Source organism: Galeopterus variegatus, unplaced genomic scaffold, assembly GCF_000696425.1.
Source record: "Galeopterus variegatus unplaced genomic scaffold, G_variegatus-3.0.2 Scaffold5302, whole genome shotgun sequence".
In the NCBI taxonomy this organism is placed as follows: domain Eukaryota; kingdom Metazoa; phylum Chordata; class Mammalia; order Dermoptera; family Cynocephalidae; genus Galeopterus; species Galeopterus variegatus.
In genome coordinates, this window is record NW_007731413.1 from 189,180 (window position 1) to 210,150 (window position 20,971).

At 47.5% G+C, this 20,971-nt stretch overlaps 1 long non-coding RNA gene across 1 annotated transcript; it reads right to left on the bottom strand.

The window, feature by feature from the left end:
• Nucleotides 1-13,627: 13,627 nt before the first annotated feature.
• On the bottom strand, nucleotides 13,628-16,101 carry LOC103604644. The gene is made up of 2 exons (XR_551733.1): nucleotides 14,412-16,101; nucleotides 13,628-14,305 (listed from the first exon to the last, which is right to left on the bottom strand). It is a non-coding gene; the product is annotated as an uncharacterized LOC103604644 (long non-coding RNA).
• Between the last annotated feature and the right edge of the window lie 4,870 nt (nucleotides 16,102-20,971).

The window sequence follows — 20,971 nt, forward strand, 5'->3', positions numbered from 1 at the left end:
TGTGTGTGTATGTGGGTGGATTAATTTGTTTTTTTTTTTTTTTTTTAGCTCCCACCAATAAGTGAGAACATGTGGTATTTCTTTTTCTCTGCCTGACTCGTTTCTCTTAATATTATTCTTTCAAGGTCCATCCATGTTGTTGCAAATGGCAGTATTTCATTCGTTTTTATAGCTGAGTAGTATTCCATTGTGTAGATATGCCACATTTTCCGTATCCACTCATCCGATGATGGACATTTGGGCTGATTCCAGCTCTTGGCTATTGTGAAGAGTGCTGCGATGAACATTTAAAAATTATTTATGTAGGGATTACAATATGCATTTCAACGTACCCCAGTTTGAATTCAACTAATAGTATTTATATCATTTCATGTATAATTTGGTAGCTTTAAAAAAAAGTAAATTTCCATTTCTTTTCCCCATCCTCTGTATTAATATTGTCATATATTTTACTTTTATATTTGTTTGAATTCCACAGGAAATTATAAATTTTTGTTTTGAGCGTGAAATTGTCTATTCAAAAGTCAAGATAAAAAATAATTGTGTCTTTACCTATATATTTGTCATTTCTGGTGTTCTTCATTGTTTTGTGTATATCTGTTTTTCCTTTCAGTATCATTTTTTTTTAGCCAGAAAAGTTTGAGCATTTCTTTGTGCATGTTTGCTAGCCATGGATTTTCTCAGCTTTTGTTGTCTTTAAAAGTTCTTATTTCCCCTTTGTTTTTGAATGATATTTTTTTCTGAGCACAAAATTTTAAATTTAAGGGCTTTAAAATTTTTTTCTTTCAGAATTTTAAAGGTGTTTCACTGTCTTCTGTCTTGAATTGTTTTTGATGAGATGTATATAATAAGTTGTCTCTTTGTTCCCCTACACAGAAGGTGTCTTTTCTTATTTTAAATATTTTAAAGATTTTTCTCTTTATAACTTTTTATTTTTATTTTTTTGGCAATTGGGTGATGACGTGTCTTTGTGTGGTTTTCTTTATGTTAATCCTGATAGGATTTATTAGGCTTCTTGGATCTGTGGGTTATAGTTTTATAAAATTGGGAAGATTTCAGCCATTATTGATTCAAATATTTTTCTGACGCCTTTTTATCCTCTCTTTTTGTGTCTCCAATTACACATCTGTCACATGGCTTGATTTTGTCCTACGGATCACTAAAGCTTTGTTCTCTCTCTCAGTCTTTTTCTTTCTATGTTTAAATTGCATAATTTATTCTTCTATATTTTCAAGTGCACTGTTCTTTTCTTCTTACATGTTTAATCTGCTGTTAAGTTGATCCAGGAAATTTTTCATTTCAGATACTTTATTTGTCAGCTCTACAAGTTGTGTTGGGTACTTTTTGATATCTTCTATTTTTCTCATTATTTTCATATTTTCCTTTAAGTCTTTGAAAATACTTCTAGTTACTGTTTTAATGACCTTGTTTGTATGATTTCTGGGTCTATTTCTTTTAGGTAAGTTTTCTCCATGTAGTTGGTCATATTGCCCTTCTTTTTCTCATGTCTATTAATTCTATTAATGTCTATTAATTTTTTATTCGATGCTAGGCATTTTAAATAGCACAGTGTTGATTGTCTACATTTTGTTATCCTTCAGAGTACACTGAGTTGTGTTATGGCTAAAGTTAAGTTACCTGTGGATCAGCTTCATCCTTTTGAGACCTGTTTTTAATATATTGTAGGACAAGTCTAGAAGAGTCTTTAATCTATGACAGTTTAGCACAATTGATAAGGCATAGCTCTGTGTCTCCCCCGAGTGTCACAGGTGTTAAACAAATTGTCTCCACTCTGATAAGAACTCAGGATCCCAGGAATCCTGTTTGGATTCCAGGAATTATTCACGTTATAGCTCTCTGATAGCTCCATGTCTTTCAGAGTTTCACCCCATGCCTTTGTTTCCTAGCATTTAGCAACAGATTCCTGAGAATCTCTATGCAGATTTCTGGAGTTCTTTATTCCAACATGACTCTTCTCTGAAGTACTGAGTCCAAAACTTCCAGCCTCGGTTTCCCCAGACTCCCATCTCTGTCTCCTCACTTCAATGAGACTGCTGTTGTCTACGTGGTTCCCCTCCCTATGACATAGTATGGAAAGTACCTCCAGGGAGAAAGCCATGACTTCATTAGTGTCCACTCTCTTAGGGATCACAGTCCTACTGACAGATGTCCTGTGTTTCATATATTTTATCTGGTTTTCTAGTTGTTTCTGATGGGGGTACATGTCTGGTACCATTTATTCTGGCATGGTGGCAGCAGAGATCTATCTCCCTGCTGATGACTCCTGAGCCAGTAAATGCATCCCAGCCTTTCACTCAGTGTCTGGCCTCTCATCTGTAATTACCTAGAGGACATTTCCTGCCCTGCCATTATCTCTGAGTCACCATGTTCCAAAGTGAATTCCTTATCTTTCTCTTCCCATCAGCTCTTCCTCCCAGTTCCCCTGTGTCTGTCAAGTTCAAAATCTCAGTCATCTTTAGACATTAACTTAATTGTCCACCTCCTATTTTTAATCAGCTCCAGTAGTTTCAAGTCATGCCAGTTCTTCTTTGAAGATCTTTAAAATCTACCCCCTTCTCTTTATTTCTACTGTAACTTTACTGGGACAATTTCTCATCAGAGCAATAATAACTTTCTAAATGGAAACTGTGTGGGGGGAGGGGGGCACTGAGCAATAGCATATATATCAGATGTACAAAAATACCTCTCAGTGATCAATAGGGTTCTTCGAGCCTGTCTGGTCTACTTCATATCCTGTGCCCTGGGCACTTAAAGGACTATATCAATCCCCCCTCCCTACCATGCTCTCTCTTGTTCCTGGATCCTCCCCTATACTATTTTTTCTTCTTGACCCACTCTTTTTTTCTGAACACTTTCCCCTCCCTCATCAGACTTTGTCTCCAAACTTCTACTTATCCTTCAGTTCTCAAATTAAATATTCCTTCTTTCAGAAATACCTCCCCCACCTCTTTTTCCACAGGGAGGTTGGGCGCCCTGGCCCTGTGTTTCTTTCCCAGTGAAGCGTTTCTCTTACTGTCCAGTTTTGAAAATGTATCCTCCGCTAGGTTCTAGGATGAGCTCCTGTAACCCATGTATTCATGGTGCTGCTGCAATGACTACTCTGTCACCAGTGCCTGACAGAGGACCTGGCACGTGCAGGATAATCAAGACATTTGTTGAATAAATAAATGCCCGGATGAAGAAATAAGGGTAATGTATACATTGTATGCTCTTGGTCTTATGAGTGGGTTCAAAACAGATTCGAGACTTGTAGGAAGTTGGAGCTAGAAAAGACCTAGGAGTAATTTAGTCTAATCTTTCATTTAGTGCAGGCATCCTCTCCGCTGTTGTATACTCAATGGTTGTGTTGGATCCACTCAATAATTGGGATGTATTCCCCATCATGGCAGCCTATTCCACTTCTGAACTATTTTATCATTAAAACTTGCACCAAAATCTTTTTCCACATAACTTCCATCCATTAGTCTCAGTCTTTTCCCTGAACCTGTGTAGACAAGTATTGCCTATTATGACAGTGACAGCTCCTAAGTATCTGAAGACTTTCTGTAGCATCCAAGTCTTCTTGATAATGATAACGGGTGTCACTATATCAGCTAGCATTTGTTAAGAGTTTACCTGCTCACCTGAATTTTACAACCATCCTGTGAGACAGTTCATGTTACCATTACTATTTTAGAGATGAGGAGACTTAAGCTCACAGGGAGATCACGTAGAGAGAGAGAGAGAGATACCATAGGAGTCCCATCTGTCTGAATCTCCCCAGCCCAGGATCCGGACACATGAGTGGGGGAGACTTCAGAGGATTCCACCCCTGCCACCATGTGACTGCAACCACAGGAGAGACCTTGAGGGAGAACCACCCAGCTGAGCCCAGAAGTCAACCCTCAGAAGAGCTGGAGATAAAAAAAAAATGATTGTTTTTGTTTTAAGCTACTAAGTTTTGGGTGGTGTGTTACACACCAGTGGATAACCAGGCCACAAACCTCACCTCACACTGCCCACTCAGGCCATACTTAGGGAAGACTGTGCTCTGGGTGTGCGCCAGGTAAATGCTCAGCAGTGCTCCCTGATCTGTTGCTGCCACCGCCATCAACCCTGCAATTACAGTGAGGGACACTGTACTACGGACACAACCAAACACTGCTGAAACATAGGCGAAGAGTAACTACCAAAGTCAGGGTGTGTGAGAACTTAGAAATGAGTGCTCCGGGAAGAGGAGAGACGAGCGTCGAGCTGTACCATGGAGAGTATGAGACACTTTTTCTGGGAGAAGGACAATTTAGTCTAAGCAAGCAGCTCAAGCATGAGCCCTGAAGAATAAGTCATACTGGGGGACAAATGCTTTGGTCCCTGTGTTGAAGCGTAGGATGAGTGGGGAGGTGAAAGGCTGGCAAGGTGTGGAGGAGTCTGTCCAATCTGACACCTTTTGGGAAACAAAGGCAGCTTCCCACTGGCAGAGAATATCCAGGTTTTGGAGACTCTTTTTTAAAAATTTTCCTCTGGTGTCCCAGCCTGTGTGGGTTATCTTACCCAGGTGTCAAAAGCAAGAGTAATGGGCCTCCCACCTTATCTCAAGAGTGAACAGGGGATTTATGAGATGCTAACAGAAGGACTACAGCTGCAGAAGACACGATCCTCATTTGGCCATTGCCCCGCCATGTGTGCAGAAGTCGAGGTTGTAAGGTGTTGCTTGAGCAGATACCTCCTGCTTCTGTGGTCAGCCCAGGCCCCCAACTGCAGGCAGCATGCTGGAAGGGTGCCCGTGCTCCCAGAACGTAGCTGGAGGAGGTAGGGCAGAAGGAAGCTGCCTCTCCTGGGTGCCCAGGTGGCCTCTTCCCCTGGCTGCCGGTTCCCAAGTCTCCTCTTGGGACTGTTCGCTCTGGTTTAGCTTCCATCCCACCCATGGCCTGCATCCTTTTTCTCAAATGTGACCCTACTCATGACACCCCTCTGCTCAAAAGCACAAATAACTTCTCAGCTCCTGAAGGTGTGATTCTTCAGCCCCAGTGGGGTACCTGGGATGCCCTTCAACACCAGACTCATTTAGTCTGCATGTGAGCCTCCTGCCCAGGTGACCCACTGTGTTCACCGCTGGTCTATGGAGTGAACTCAAAATGCCTGAGCCCCTCACCAAGGCCTTGACCTATCTCTACAGCCTCATTGAAATCGTACCCTGCACTCAACCTCCTTAGCAGACAGTCTCTTTCAAGTTCCCCAACATTGCTGCCATCTGCGGTTTCCCAGCATAGCTTCCCATCCAAGTCCACTCACGGAAGCCCTACTTCCCCTCCGAGATCCAGCTCTGTCTCAGTTTGGGTTCCCTAGAAACCAGAACCTGAGGCAGGACTAGTATGTTCATGCTTTACTGGAGGGGCGTGATCCTGGGAACCCAACAGGTGGGAGGGAAGACCGTGAGTGAGGTAGGAAGAGCAAGTGGGGGGATGCAGGAGCCACCGTGCCGGCCACGGCCACCCCAGGATGCGCTTGGGTCTGCTCAGTCAGGCAGGAATTCTTCCGAGAAGCTGCCTTGAAATCCATTGGGAAGAGGAAGGAGAATTTACCCACCAGCTCTTTCCTTCCTTCCTTCTGTCAAAGCCTGCCCCGCTGGTTTAAGTTACCTGGCTGGTGTGGCAATTCTTGGGAATGTAAGGTTCTGCGTTATCAGAGGGTGTGTGGGTGAGCTGGTCTTAGGGCCTCTCACGTGACCACGGGGACCAGGAGGGTGAGAAGTGGGAGGTATAAAATGAGGCCTTGTCTGGACACAGCTGCTCAAGCCACCTGGAGGCTCAAGCAGGGGGCTTGTTTAGTGGCCGACCTCCACCACAGAGGCTGCGAAGGAACTTACGGACAATTTCTCCACCAGCCTCTTCTCTGGGCTGCAAGGACGAGTCTGGTGCCTGGAGATGTTCCCGGAAAAGCATCAGCTGTGCTGGTAGGTCCCTGCACCAAGTGTCCTAGAGAGGGAATAGACGGGGTGCAGCGTCCTCACCCCCGTGTCCCTCACACTCTGCCCATCGTGTTCCCTCCCCTCCTCTGTTGGTTGGGAAGACCCCTCCTCCAGAGGGCTATGCCAGAACCCACTCGATCACCCAGCATCTGGCACTTTAGCACAGCCTTCAGAAGGTGGTTAAGTAGAGCAGCGAAGCATGTCGAAACTGGAGTGGGGCCATTTGGGTCCACATCAGGCTGTGTGACGTAGGGCAGGTCACTCATCTCTCTGTCTCAGTGTCTTTATCTGTAGACTGGGATGACATCAATGCCTGCCTTGTAGCATGGCCACGAGGAGTAAATGGAACAGCACAAGCAGTGGACCTGCGGTCACGAAGGGCTCGGGCCCGCCGTAAGGGCACCGTGGAAGTGGAGGAGGAAGCACATGTCTCCCCGCAGGGCTGCAGGCTCTGTGGCTCCAGGGCGTTCCTTCTTTCCTTCCTCACCTCCAGCAGGCACATTTTGCTTCCTTGGTAAAGCCCAGAAAGGAAGGAGAAAGGCTCAGCTCAAGGAAGGATTAAGGCTCCTCCTTCTTAAGCTCAGAAGGGCAGGCCCCATACAAACCAGAGGCAGTGACATTCTGGTGGGTGGGAGAGAGGTTGAAGGGAGGAGAGAGAATAGAGACAGGGTATGTGGACGTGAGGCACGGAGGAACTCCAGCCCCTGGGCTTTGGAGGCAAGCAGTCCCTGGATGAAACCCCCGTGTTTACTTGTACTCCTAGACGGTGCCAAACGGAGCCCACTGCTGAGCCTCCAGCCCTCCCACCTGCCATTTCTGCAGAACGGAAGCTGAACTATTAGTTCCCATCACATGCAAGTTCGGCCCAGCGATGTTGCAAATCAATATTTGTGTCCAGGAAAGTTAAAAATAACCATGGCAACTGGGTTGCCACTTCTCCAAAGAGTTCTGTGTTGAAGCTCCCAAGACAGGGAGACTACACAAGGTGGCGAGCACTGGCTGGTGCATGAACGTCCCGCGGCCAGAGTCCTTCTATGCAATGACATTGTGCAGTGAATTAATGGGAACCTTTGGGAGCAACCCTCTTCCAGGTGTTGGCGGAAATTCCACTGTGCCAGGTGGAAAGAGCTCCCACTAGACAGGACTAAAATCATCCCCTCTGGTTTGCTGAGTGGAAGGTCTGCTACCTGGGTTGGCCAGGCAGGAAGAGAAGGGGCAGGATGTGACCAACGGAGGATGGTCTGGGGGCTGCTGGGACTATCTGGGAAGGCTGAGGCTCAGCTGGGCTGGCATCTCTCTTATTTCCCTGGCTGGTCCACCTTTGTCTCCCAGTCTCTGGCCACAGGCCCCACCACACCCTGACCTGGGGAGACAAATCTAATCCTGTTAATGTAAAGTCTCTTATTTCCCTGGCTGGTCCACCTTTGTCTCCCAGTCTCTGGCCACAGGCCCCACCACACTCTGACCTGGGGAGACAAATCTAATCCTGTTAACGTAAAGAGGAAAAGCTGCAGCAGTCACCTCCCACCCCACCAAGACCTGTGGTCTCCCTCCTCCATGCTCTTCCAGCCTGCCTTCAACTGGAGTCTAAATACAGGAGAAGAAAGCAGAACTTAATGTTGCTTCCTGCTACCAGATCCTTCCAAGTCAGTTTCCTGAGTCATTGATTCCAGAATGAGATGTTCATTTGCTCTTCGAAAATAACATTCAGAACCATTCGAACAAGCTTCTTCGGCTCAGATAAATCACAGAGGATGAAATGGGAGCTCAGGGTTATATTTCATTTAGAGGGGCCCTGCTCTCCTGGAAAGCACCCAGGGCTTCCCAATTGAAATACAGCTTCCTCCTTAATTTCATTCCACAAGCCCCCTGCCCACTGCCAGTTTGATTTAAGTGGTCATTCAATTCTAAAGTGAGCAACATTGATTCAATGGCTCTCATTATTTTTCTGCATAATGTTATCACATGTAAGGACTTGGGCTGAGGGATGCTCACACCCCAACCGTTACTCACCCACGGAGCATGGTCTCTGAGCCCAGCAGGGGTCTGGCTTAGGGGATCAGGTGCCTGCTCCTTCTTGGAGCAATTGTGGTATGGTTTCTTTTCACAAGGGAAGAACAAATCTCAGCCAGATGCCCACAATAATGCTTCGCGACTGCTTTTTCTTCATGGCCCAAAGCAAATGGGGGGACCCCTTGATGACTTGGAGAGGGTACTAGATAACCCAGGTCGTGGAGTGAACTGCCTCAATGCACTACTTTAACCAAATAAAGGTACCACATTCTCATAACCCCTGGGGTCTCTCCAGACTCCACTGACTTTGGTGATGTCAAGCCCAGTGCAGTCTGCTGGTCTCAATGGGACCAGCCAATCAGAGGTAGTTTGTGGTCCTAGGAAGGTCTAGCCCGTGTTCACAGCTTGTTCAATGTCGTTACCAAAAATTCATTATCTTGCGGCTTTCCAGAAGTTGTTGTTTGTGTAAAATTATTCTCAGCAACCATACTCTGGGTGATTGTGTATGAAACTATCAGCAGGATGTCTACAGGTTGGTTCTAGAGAGACCAAGTGAACTCGGCCTGCCATCTCCAGAACCATGGACAGCTCCGGGGACCAGTTTGTGATAGGTTGTTACAGCCGCCATAGCCAATGAATACATCCAGGTTTTTAAAAAACTGGGTAAGGAGAGCTCGCGCTTTGCTTCTGCCGTGCTGCTACATCTCCCGAAGGAGCTGCTGGTGTAGGGGTGTGATAGGTTGTTACAGCCGCCATAGCCAATGAATACATCCAGGTTTTTAAAAAACTGGGTGAGGAGAGCTCGCGCTTTGCTTCTGCCGTGCTGCTGCATCTCCCGAAGGAGCTGCTGGTGTAGGGAAGACCCGTGGCCGCAGCCTCCTGCACCTGTGTTTGGGCAGAGCTGCGATGAAGGGCCGGACAGCTGCGGGTCCTCTGCACCACTGCTGAGACCTGGTGTCTTCTCTTCATTTCACCTTTGCCTTCTGCTTTCTGGAGAACCACAGCCTCGGAGGCTGGAGATTTTGCTGCGTCATTTCCTCCAAGTTCAAGGCTGAAGAATTAGGAAACGCAGGGAGCGCTCTGGAGGAGTGTAGAGAACCAGGTCTGGACAGATAAGAGGGGCCCCTTTCGAGTCTGGCTCTTCTTACCAAGGACGAGCATGTGGGCAAATGCTGGGAAAAGCCCATCGTTACCACCGCCAAGGGTCTCCCCGGCAGCAGCGGCCTCTTTCCCCGAGCTGTGAGCAGACCCTAGCTGGGGGGGGCACCCTCCGTGCTGCAGGATGAAATATGCGAGAACGAGATAGGATGCTCAGAAATTCAAAGAAGCAGCGAAACAGAAATAAGAAATCACAGATGCAAATAAAGAAAGAAAAGAAAGAGGCACATCTCTGCGTTTGCAGCTGTTCCCTGCACTAGGAGCTGGCGCCCCTCCTCTTCTGTCCTGCGTTTTATTGCGGCATATAACCGTGGCAGCTGCTCCACTTTTATCTGGCAACCTGAAACCCAAACAAAAATCCTATTCTGGGTACGGTCACTTTAAAAGGAAGCTGCTTCTCCTTTTAAAGCCCAGGAGAGCCCCCAGCTAGAAACAGCCTCCTTGCTACTGAAAGGCGAGGCCACCCCTGTCCTCGTTATTTCCCGGACAAGCCCCCTGGCTTCAGCGGTGGGAGGAGAAGCAGCTCGAACCTCTTTTCTGGATATGCCTCACCCTCCCTGTCCCTACTTTTTCTCAGGATAGACACAGAACAGAGAGAAGCGGGGCAGGTTTCAGTACTCGTGGTGGCATCTCACTCTGATGGCCCAGTGGTAGGGGTTGAATTGTGTCCCCTGTCCCCGAATTCCTGTGTTGAAGTCCTAACTCCAGTAACTTAGAATGTGACTTATTTGGAAGTAGAGCCATTGCAAGTGCAGTAAGTTAAGATGAGGTCGTGCTGGAGCAAGGTGGGCCCTAATGCAATAAAGTTGGTATTCTCATAAAAAGGTGTATTTGGACACAGTTATACACACAGGGAGACCACCAGAAGAAGAGAGGAGGGATGCTGTTTCTGGTAGCCAGGAAACTTCCAGAAGTTGGCAGAGAGGCTTGGGACAGGTCCTTCCCAGAGCCTTTAGAAGAAGCGCAGCCCTGCCGACCCCTTGATCTCAGACTTCTGGCCTCCAGGACTGGGAGACAATGACTTTCTACTGTTCTAAGCCACCCAGTTTGTGACACTTTGTTACAGCAGCCATAGCAAACCAATACACCCAGGTTTAAAAAAAAAAAAAAAAAACCTGGGAAAGGAGAGCTGTCACTTTGCTTCCTGGCACTACCGTCTGCCGATGGAGTTGCTGGTTTAGGGGAGACTTGGTGGTCAGTTCCAAGAGCCAACCTGCAGCAGACCCACGTCTTTGATGATAAATCCACAGTCTGTTCACAATTCCATCTTCATAAAGAAGGCAAGTTTTAACTTCCCCTCCCAGGGCGTCTCAGTGTCAGCACTACTGGCATTTGGGGCCGGATCATTGTTGTTGGGGGTGGGGGCCTGTCCTGTGTATTGCAGGTGGTCAGCAGCGTCCCTCGCCTCTCAACCTTTTAATGCCAGTAAGCACCAGCTGTGACAACCAAAAATGTTTCTTGGCAGTGCTAAACCTCTCTGGGGTGAAAGGGGTGTCAGGGGCTACAAAATCACCCCTTGAGAACCCCTGTCCTGAGGGATTCCACCGTCATACCTTCTTGGAACCCAGGTTCTCAGCTCTGAAGTTCACGTCCCTCAGCAAAACAGAGGAGATGCATCGATGTGAAGGGCACTTCTTACAAGGCACAGTGGCGGGTGGTGACAGAGAGGGCATCTGTAGACTAACAGGACCTAGAATGCTGTGGTCTTCCCAACCTGGCACCAGCCGAGGACACTGGTTTCAGCTGGTTTCTGTAGCAGACCCGACGTCTACCTTCGACTTCGGCGTCTCATGAGGGAAGGGATGTGGAGAGTCCCCGGCTCCTTGGCAACACATTTTCCTGTCCTCTTTGCCCTCCCCCTACTCCTCTTTGCCCTCCCCCTACAGTTGCTGAGGATGCCAGCTGAAGAGATGCTGTGACACGCCATGTCCCTTTCAATGCTCAGCCCACTGTCCTGGGCTGGAGGGAGCCTCCACATTTCTGTGGTGCTTACATATTTGGAAACGTGTGACAGACGACTCTGCCAAACGTGTTCAGCCGTATTTATTCTTTTGGCTTCAGTTCAAAGGCGAGAGCTCGATGCGCCAGCAAATGGAGACTAGAATCCCAATTACCCCACTCACTGGTGAGCAAATGGAGTTTATTTTAATGGTCTCCAGGCTGTTGATTTGTTTAAATCAGTTAAATGACCAAAGTGGTATTGTTTTTTCCTGCTTGTTAAAGACAGTTACGGATCCCATTCACCAATGTGCCCGAGGGCATTAAGCCCCTCACGAACTCAGGAGAGGCTTCCTTGGGGAGCGGGCGGTGACTCCGGCCATCTGCCAGCCCACAGCCACAGGGACAGACAGACAGAAGCTCTGGGGCATGTGAGAGAAACAAGACAGAGGCATCACTCAGAGCTGAAAGCTCAGATGTCACTGGGCCCCATTCAAAGGCGAGAGCTCGATGCGCCAGCAAATGGAGACTAGAATCCCAATTTCCCCACTCACTGGTGAGCAAATGGAGTTTATTTTAATGGTCTCCAGGCTGTTGATTTGTTTAAATCAGTTAAATGACCAAAGTGGTATTGTTTTTTCCTGCTTGTTAAAGACAGTTACGGATCCCATTCACCAATGTGCCCGAGGGCATTAAGCCCCTCACGAACTCAGGAGAGGCTTCCTTGGGGAGCAGGCGGTGACTCCGGCCATCTGCCAGCCCACAGCCACAGGGACAGACCGACAGAAGCTATGGGGCATGTGAGAGAAACAAGACAGAGGCATCACTCAGAGCTGAAAGCTCGGATGTCACTGGGCCCCGAGAGCTGAAAGCTCAGATGTCACTGGGCCCCACGTGCTGGTGCCCAGTGAGACGCCAGGTAAATTGTCCATCAGTTCTGTAGCGGGTGAGGGGTGGGGGCTGGGAGGGATGCCACCTACTGCCTAGAGCTAATTAGGAGAAAACTTTCCAAGTCTGTACAGAAGGCTGTATACCCAGCTTCCAATCGTTGGCACTTCCGTATCTTTGGATGTGTTTTCTTTGGGGGCAAGGATGGCAGAGGTCACCTGTCTTTGGCCCTGCAGACCTCCAGTTTGGGTCCTTGTCTTGGGTGCAGACTGGCTCTTTTGTATTGACTGATTCTGTGACATGGCTCGGACTCCCCGCTTCCCTCCCGTCTTTCTGCTGCTGGTCCTTGGCCTCAGTGATTGCTTTGCTTGAGAAAGAAGGGCCAGAAAACATAGCAGCAGGTTCACCATGCAGTGCAGACCTTTCTTGAGGCTTGGAGGCTGCACTTGGAGCCGGGTAGGTTAGGTGAGGTGCTGGGTCCAGCTCAGCCCCCCATTCCAGATCTAGGGGCCCTTCGCAGCCGTGTCTCTGTGTCTCGGTCTGTCCCATCTGGCAACTGGGATGATGGATGATGTGGAGACTTTGTGGTGTGTTCACGTCATTCTAAATATGTGAAAAGGTGCTGAGCAGATGTAGACTGCACTGGGGCTGAGCAGAGGGGCTTTGCTGGAGTGCAAGTTTGGCCCCTCCACCTGGTTTTCTCAGACTAAGCCATAGACCCCACTGGCCTAGGGGCAGGAGACCCTCAGCAGCTGATATTTATTGTATCAGAAAATAATTTAGCTGATTTCACCTTTAAGTCCACATCAGGGTGAAGATCCCCCGCCTCCCACTGGCAGCAGAGTAAAGTCCAGCACCCTGTCGAGGTCTAGAGCGGGTTTCCTGCCCTCAACACTGTTGGCCTTGCAGGCTGGATAGTTATTTGTCGGGGGTGGGGAAGGGCGTCCTGTGCAGTATAGGACGTGTAGCAGCATCCCAGCCTCTACCCACTAGATGCCAGTAATACCCCCTCCCCAGCTGTGAGAAACAAAAATGTCTACAGACACTGCCAGATGGTCCCCAGGGAGGAAGGGAAAATTGTCCCGCCTGGAATAGCTGCACTAGAGGCAGAGACCTTGCTCTCATGTCAGCTGCCTGTCTGAGCCCGTCTGGAAGCAGCTAGAGCTCTCTGTTGTCCTCTGTAAATATAGTGCGTGTTGGCTGTGTCTCCTGGCTCCAATAATGAAGGCCCTCTGGAGTGTCCTCCCTTGGCGCAAGCTCACAATTACGAGCTGGCTGATCTTTTCCCCAGGGGTGGTTTGCAGACACTAGCTGGCCTCAGACTGCCCATAAAGAGCCATGGGAACGCTCCTGAGCTTAGGGGTGTTTGTGGTCTCAAGTACAATGTTGTGGAACCATCTAGGTTAAGCCAGACTCAGTTATAACCAACCCCAGTGCCCAAGCACCAAGCCCTGGAAATGTTTTCTCTGTTGTTTGACTGGACAAAGCATTGGTTTGGAAATAATGATTATGGAATTAATCTCAGACTCTGTGAACCACGGCACAGAAACATGAATGCCCGTATGCTTAGAGAAGGTCTCGGGTGACATCGTTTGAAAAAAATAAACAAGTAACATTGAAAAAGAAAAGTTCTTGTGAGGTCATGGCCTGAACTCATGGTGATTCTTTTTTCTTTTCTTTGTTTTTTCATATTATGCTTTTTTTTTTTAATAGCAACATCAGAGTACTAAATATACACAGGAAAGTTAATATAGGTGTTGCATTTACAATGTTTTCCAAATACATATCTTTGAAATACAGAAACAACTTTAAAAATCTGGAATAAAAGTTCACCTGTATGGAAATCACACCCAGCCACCTGCCCCCCACCCTCCCCACTCAAATATATTGTGTCGTTTTTGTTTATTAACATGATTATGATATGCATTTAAAAAAACACAACATTGAACTACAGTAGTTTAACTCTTTCAAGAAGATGATATATAAATATGTCTACAGAGACAGCCATGGTATGGAGAACACGTGAACAGAGAGGCTTTTGTTTTTCTTTCAAAAAATAACCAGTGCTCCATGTAAAAGTATAAATAAACAGTTAACGATTTATTGTATCAGAAAATAATTTAGGAAAATCAAAATAAACCCAGTTTTGCCATACATGGGAAAGGCAGGAAAACAAAGTTCGAACACATTCAACTTAACGCCAGTGAAGATATAGGCCACTGTGGCCGTGGCTGTTTCGTTTCTCATCCTGTAGGTTAGGTTCACGGTGGTGACTTTCCAGTTCCATGGGTGAGCTAGGCAGGGAGGGGTCAGGAACAGTGGCTCCATCTTTAAATGTATGTAACGAGACCTGACCTGGCAAATGCAAGTGTTAGCAACCACACTGTGAGCACCGAAATGGAAATGGGTCCCTCTGTTTCTCACATCTGCCCATCTTTAAATGTATGTAACGAGACCTGACCTGGCAAATGCAAGTGTTAGCAACCACACTGCGAGCACCGAAATGGAAAGGGGTCCCTCTGTTTCTCACATCTGTAACTCTCAGATACATGCCCCATGTGAAAAATCCCATCAAGGATTTGGATGTTTCTCTGAGTATTCTGTTCATTCCACCCCAACGCCCAGATGTGCCCAATGACTAACGCTTGACGATGTGAAAGCCAAACAGCCAAATGCTTGACTGGCTTTTCCATTTAATCCTAGACACACTCTTATGATCAATGACGGGTTCAGTCAGTGACAAGTTAAACCGGCAAAGATGCATCCAAAAGCTAATTGGGCTTCCTTTCTACAAAACACCCACCGGAGCCAGATTCATGCACGGTGCTAACCATGGTGAGATCTCTGCAACTTGCCCCACGTGTTCAGCATTTAATTCCACCAAATTGAACACCAGTGGAAGGGTTTCAAATGTTCCCCTTCTGTTTGGCTATTGGCATGTTCTAAGTGATTTTCAGCAAACATTTGCTCTTTTGGGGAAAAAAAAATGTAAAAGACTTTAAAAATATTATCAATGCATGGCCTTAGGCAATGTCCAGTTTAACTCATTCTGGGTGTAAATCACATTCGAGCAGACACCTGCTCGGTAGCACATGTGTGGAGTGACTGGACACTGATGTCTAGTCTCCCTCATCTCTTGTCCATCCATATATCAATGTAAGTTAAGTAAACGCAATCAACAAAGCCATCAGCGGTCACGTGAAGCTTTGCTGCTGCTGTTCTGCTTGCCATTTAAATCACTGCAGCTGGAGAGGGACCCTGCCCTGGGCTCCAGCACCCACTATCTCTGTCTCCAGGAAAGTAAGAGGAAGACATGACCCAAGTGGGGCTGCCAGAAGAAGATGAAATACTAAAAAGAAAAGAACAAAACAAAACAACCAACTCTCTAGTTTTTTTAAGAAAACAATTTTCTGGCACCCAAAAGTGGTCACGTGTCCCCCAAATCTCAATGTTGCCTACCAAAGCTTTGCAAGTTTCCACCTCTCCCTCTCACCACACTATCTGAGGGAGCAGAAACTCTCGGGGACTGTATTCTCCTGTCTTCAGTCCAAGCAGCGTGACCTGTGACAGATTCTGATACGCTGCTGAACCTCCCTTTGTCATCTCGGGTTTGGAATTCATTTTCAAGGATCAAAATTATCAACAGTTGTCTGAGAACTAATTTTGCCAGGACCCCTTCACCCTCTGGCTTCAGAGGAAATGACCCAAACACAAATACAAACAGAAAATAGAACAAAACACATCTGTAGATCGTGGCAGTTAAATTCAAGGAGGGTGTGGCCAAACACCTGCTCTGTCATGCCCACTGACTTTTTAAAACCTGCTGCCCTTCCTCATCTTCAAGGCCTTTAACTGGGAGAGCTGTTGTGTTTGTGTGTGGTAGTGACACCATATGTAAAGCACCACAGAAAATCCCCAGAACTTCCTAGGGTCATGCTGACTTGTGTGCACTCAAGAACAAGTGCCCATGTTGCCTTGTTAAGTTGTAGGCAGTCACATACGCTGATATTAGAAATGCACACGAATAGATGAGAAATAATACGGAGTGGAGTTCCCAACCCAGAACAGATTCTGGAGGCAGAGGCAGAAGTTCCCTTCCTTGCAAGCAATGCTACCGGCCTGCTGTTATCCTTTCGTGGCTTTCAGCAGCCTGAGACTTCAGAAAAACTCCTTCTTTCTCCCTGTGCCCATGTTGCCTTGTTAAGTTGTAGGCAGTCACATACGCTGATATTAGAAATGCACACGCATAGATGAGAAATGATACGGAGTGGAGTTCCTAACCCAGAACAGATTCTGGAGGCAGAGGCAGAAGGTCCCTTCCTTGCAAGCAATGCTACTGGCCTGCTGTTATCCTTTCGTGGCTTTCAGCAGCCTGAGACTTCAGAAAAACCCCTTCTTTCTCCCACCCCCAACTAGTCCTCCAAAGGTTGGAAATTGGGGTTGGGGTGTCACAGTGGGTTTGAAATTGTCCCTTTTGGCTTGGGATAACTGAACAGTGGAGAATGACGAGATGATGCTATTAAGAAATTAGACAGTGGCCCAGGAATTGGTACCACGGTGTTTGTCCTGAAGTTCCCTGTACGTCAACTTGAAACAATGATACTGGGGGTCCCTCAGCCTAGAGTTTCAGCGGCTGCAAGTCTTCACGGCACATAATAGTGCCCGAAAACAGACCTCAGGGCTGCATAGTATTCTTGCTTCTCCCGTGGCCAAAGCTGCTCCCAATTCTTTGGAAGCGATAACTCACCAAATTCAGCAAGACCAGTGTTAACTGATGGCTTGTCAACCGGGAAGCTAGGAACATCAGAACTAAGAAATTTTATTGCAGCATTTCAGAAATCTGACAAAAGCTAACCTGTGCAATCAGCTGGGTTATGTCCACGTAAGAATATAGCTTCTAGGGAGCAGTTATTTAGTATTGCAAATACTTGGGTGTAGAGTTACACAAGAAAATGTGGGTCTCCAGGGGATTCCATTTTAAGAGACAGGCCACCTGAGACAAAACTAATTCACTCTTTTAAAGGAGAATTTCCTACCGTCCAATGTCTCTGCACCCGTTCCTGCCACACGTTACTTAGCAGATGTTTTACTGTGGAATTTAGGATATTGGCAGGAGTTAATTCAGCCCCAAGGGGATGTCTTAACAACTCCCTTGGCTTAGTGTATTGACCCATTTAATGGAATATTATCTTTGGCACATGTTGCACTATGATTCCAACCTACACAGGAAGACATAAAATGGCCATTTATATATTCACTGTACCTCCCCCCCCCACTAGTGGTTTAAAATCTCATCCTAAGTGTTTATAAACCTGCATCTCAGATGGGCAAAGTGGGCCCAGTTTATATGAGGCCTGTTAAACCAAGCTGGTCCTAGATATGACTTAGATTTATGGGTTCATTCAAACTGCACTCTTGATTCTCTCTCACAGTAACTCTTAGAACATGTAGCAGGGGATCCATCAAGAGCCAAAGGCAAGGGAGCTACCGGAAAGATTTATGTTACCCTTCCAGCTCCAGACCACACGTATCACGGAGCTGACCCTTCCCTTCAAGTGCCTTTACAACTGGTATTGGCTGTGCACATATGGGCATGGACTGTGGACCTGTCACTGGCATGTTTGGAAATCCGTGGAGAGGAGCCCCTGCTCCCAGCCCCCCGATGTCCACGCTCTACTGCCTCTTAAGAGCCCACCACAAGCATCTCTCCTCCCGCTCCTGGGTCTCTCCATATTCTGGGTGCCGTTGTGCACACAGCTTTTTCAGCCTGTGTTTAACCCCCAAAACCAAAGTGAAATAGAATGGAAGGGGGGTGTGCTGGCACTTCTGCACCCGGCTGGTCATCCCAGTGGGGCTGCTCTGTGTTTTGGGCAGAGAGGCTGAATCCTCTCCTCTGCCAAAGGACAAGGGCTACTGTTGGCCCCTTGGCACAAGGGGAACTTGTGCACAGAGCTAAGTTTCCTAGCTAGGGATTGCCTGGCCACACAGTGACAGGTGCAAACTTTGGAGACTGGCTACTGTGTGCTTGCCAGCTGAGATCTTCCTAGAATAATCTGAGGTCAGAAGATGCTCATCCTGCTTGTTTGGTGGCTGGGTGATTTAAAAGATGCTGATTCCCTGCCTATACCTCTATTTACCGGCTCCTTACATCCAAATGCAAGATTTAAAACAAAGGTGAAAGTGCACATAACACATCTTCACACTCCTTCGAAGGAAGAACTGATAGCATATTTCAAAATGCCAAACAATCATGTAAGACCTCCCCAGAAACCCCACAAATGGTGCTGAGAGTAACTAACAAGCACCACTTGGCTTGAGGTGAGAGACGAAGGAGTTCATCTTCATAGCAGGCAGCACATCAATGTAAAATAAGTGTGAAGAATAATCAGAGATTCTCAGATGATGAGAGTTTGGCTCACTTATGTGGGCTGTGCTATTTACGCTGGAAAACAAACAAACAATCAAAAAATGGCACGGCAGAGCAAATTGACAAACCACACCAGCGAAACCATTCCAAAATTACATGAATCACAGCATGTTTTGGAGTAACTGCCTACTTAAAAGCAGATGTTGTTTAAGAAAGAGGCTGCTAAGTGTGCTCAGTATTGGGTGGGGGGAGCTTTTAAAAAGGCAGATGCCTTCTGGTTCCAGGAGGGACGATGTCCCTGGGGCCCCCATGCCCTGTGGGCTGAATCTCTGTCCTTGAATTCCCTTACCCTCCTTGAGGTCTGCTTGACCTGATGGTGAACTGACAGGTAGAGATGCATGTCGGGAGGGCCCAGGGCGGGCAGTCTCAGGAATGGGGCAGGCTCAGTACGGCCCCTGCTGCAATGATTGAGGAATTGGGAAGCGTGGTTTGTAATGACTGGGACACCTGGTCCTTGGCACTGCACTGAATTTTTATGCACGAGATAAGAATAAAGCTTTCTTGCTCCATCCAACCCCAGACCAGCCCTCAGAAAGCAAGTGATGATTTCCCAGCAGGAGACAAAGGCAGGGAGGAGAAACACGGGTGGCTCCCAGCTCCTCTGTCCCTTCCTCTCTCCTGTCTCTCTGCTCCCTTGTCTTCCTCCCACTTCTCTCTCTCTCTCTGGAAATGATTTTGTTTGCCTCCATGTTAATTATCTGCCCCCTCCCCGCAGTAGAATGTAAAACTCACCGGGGCAGGACTGCCCACTTGGCTTCCCGCCATATTGCCAACACGTTGTTCGACAAGAAGTTCAACAAGTGTTTGTTGAATAAGCAGATGAACGAAAAATCGGCAGATTACGGGGAGCCTGGAAGAGTCATCTCTCTTCCGTTTGCATAAGTGAGCGGCGTCTTCTTAAAGAGCTCACATGTGGAGACAAGAATGGCTCTGGAAATCAGACGTGTTGGAGTCTTTTCCCATCATGACTTGAGGAATAGCTCCTTGGAAGACAGGGGGAAAGACAGCCTAGTGGAGCGTAAGAATCACTGACGCTGGGATCTCCCTGGTGGAAGAGGATGGACGTGGGACGCGTGTGCCCTGGTGCCATTTCACTGAGCACACGGGGAGAGCCTGCCCGACCGTGAAAGGGCCGTGCGTCCCGGCCTCGGCCCCAGTTCTCGGTCTTGTCTTCCAAGAGCCTGGGGTCAGCCCAGCTTCTTGAGCTGCAGATGATACTGGACCATCTGGGCGAAGAAGCCAGAAGGAGAGCCTGCCCGACCGTGAAAGGGCCGTGCGTCCCGGCCTCGGCCCCAGTTCTCGGTCTTTTCTTCCAAGAGCCTGGGGTCAGCCCAGCTTCTTGAGCTGCAGATGATACTGGACCATCTGGGCGAAGAAGCCAGAGATGGAAAACCCCCACATGGGCAGTGGAGTCAAAATGGAGACCGTCCAAGGTCAAAGTGTCAATCCTCTGATGCATCATTTTATAACGTAGCTGACAGGTTAGACAGTCACACACAGAATTCCTGAGGACCGAAACCTGCAAGGAAGGCTCTTCCTGTTGCTGAAATGTGGACGTGAAAGAGTAATATGTTTTTGAGATGAGAGATTGACTTGAAATTGCAAGATCATGGTGGTGATGATGGATTTTCTGGTGGTCAAATTCAGAGTTGGTTGGGTTTGCCAATGAGTTCAGCATTTCTAAGTAAAAAAGCCAGACAAAGAAACAGAAATACTGCATGTTCTCACTCATAGCTGGCTGCTAGGAAGGACGGGGGGGAGGGAGGGAGGCCAGAAGGAAGGTAGGAAGGAAAGAAAAGACCACAACAATACGCTGAACTTTCAGACCAAGAGAACAATCCTAAGGATCCTAGAGATGGGAAGGAGGGAGGGAAGGGGTTTGGGAAGCGAGGACCTAAAGAAATATCACGATTTGTAAGAATGAATATGCTAATAATAAATAAAAAAATTAAAAAGAAAAAAAACCTCCACAAAGGCCTGATGTATCTGGGGGTTGAATGCCGCGTGAGAAGTCCACCCAAACTCAAGACTGGGAAGAACCAGAAATACTTTGGAGGAACCAAGTGGCCTGCCCTTTACTGCAAGGAGAGCACTGCATGGGAGCACCCACAGCCACCCCCACCTACCCTGGGCTGTCACTATGCTGCCACTCTGTGCACAAGAAGGCTGGAGCTCAGGAGGAGACCTGGTGGGCTCACAGCCAGGTTTTGTCTCGGACATTGCTGAAATCTGAGCCCAGCAGGAAATGATCTGGAAGCTTCCCTGGCCATGCCTGGAGAATCTTGCCATTAGCACTGCAAACTTGGAAACAAAAGCCATTACACCCACATTTCAACCAGATAAAAGTGACATCAAGCGTGTAAAGATTAGAAGTGACTAAGCCTAGAATAGAAATGGACTTGACTGTACAACAGGGAGCAGAGAGTTTCCAAAAGCCAAACCCAATCGTTCCAAGCACTTTAAGGGTCTGTGGGCAGACACTGGACAGTGGTCAGTGTGCTGCCTGAGCGCCTGTGACTGGGATTTCAGGGTCACTGAAGGGATAAGAGGGAAATAGACAAAAATGCGGGGACCTTACT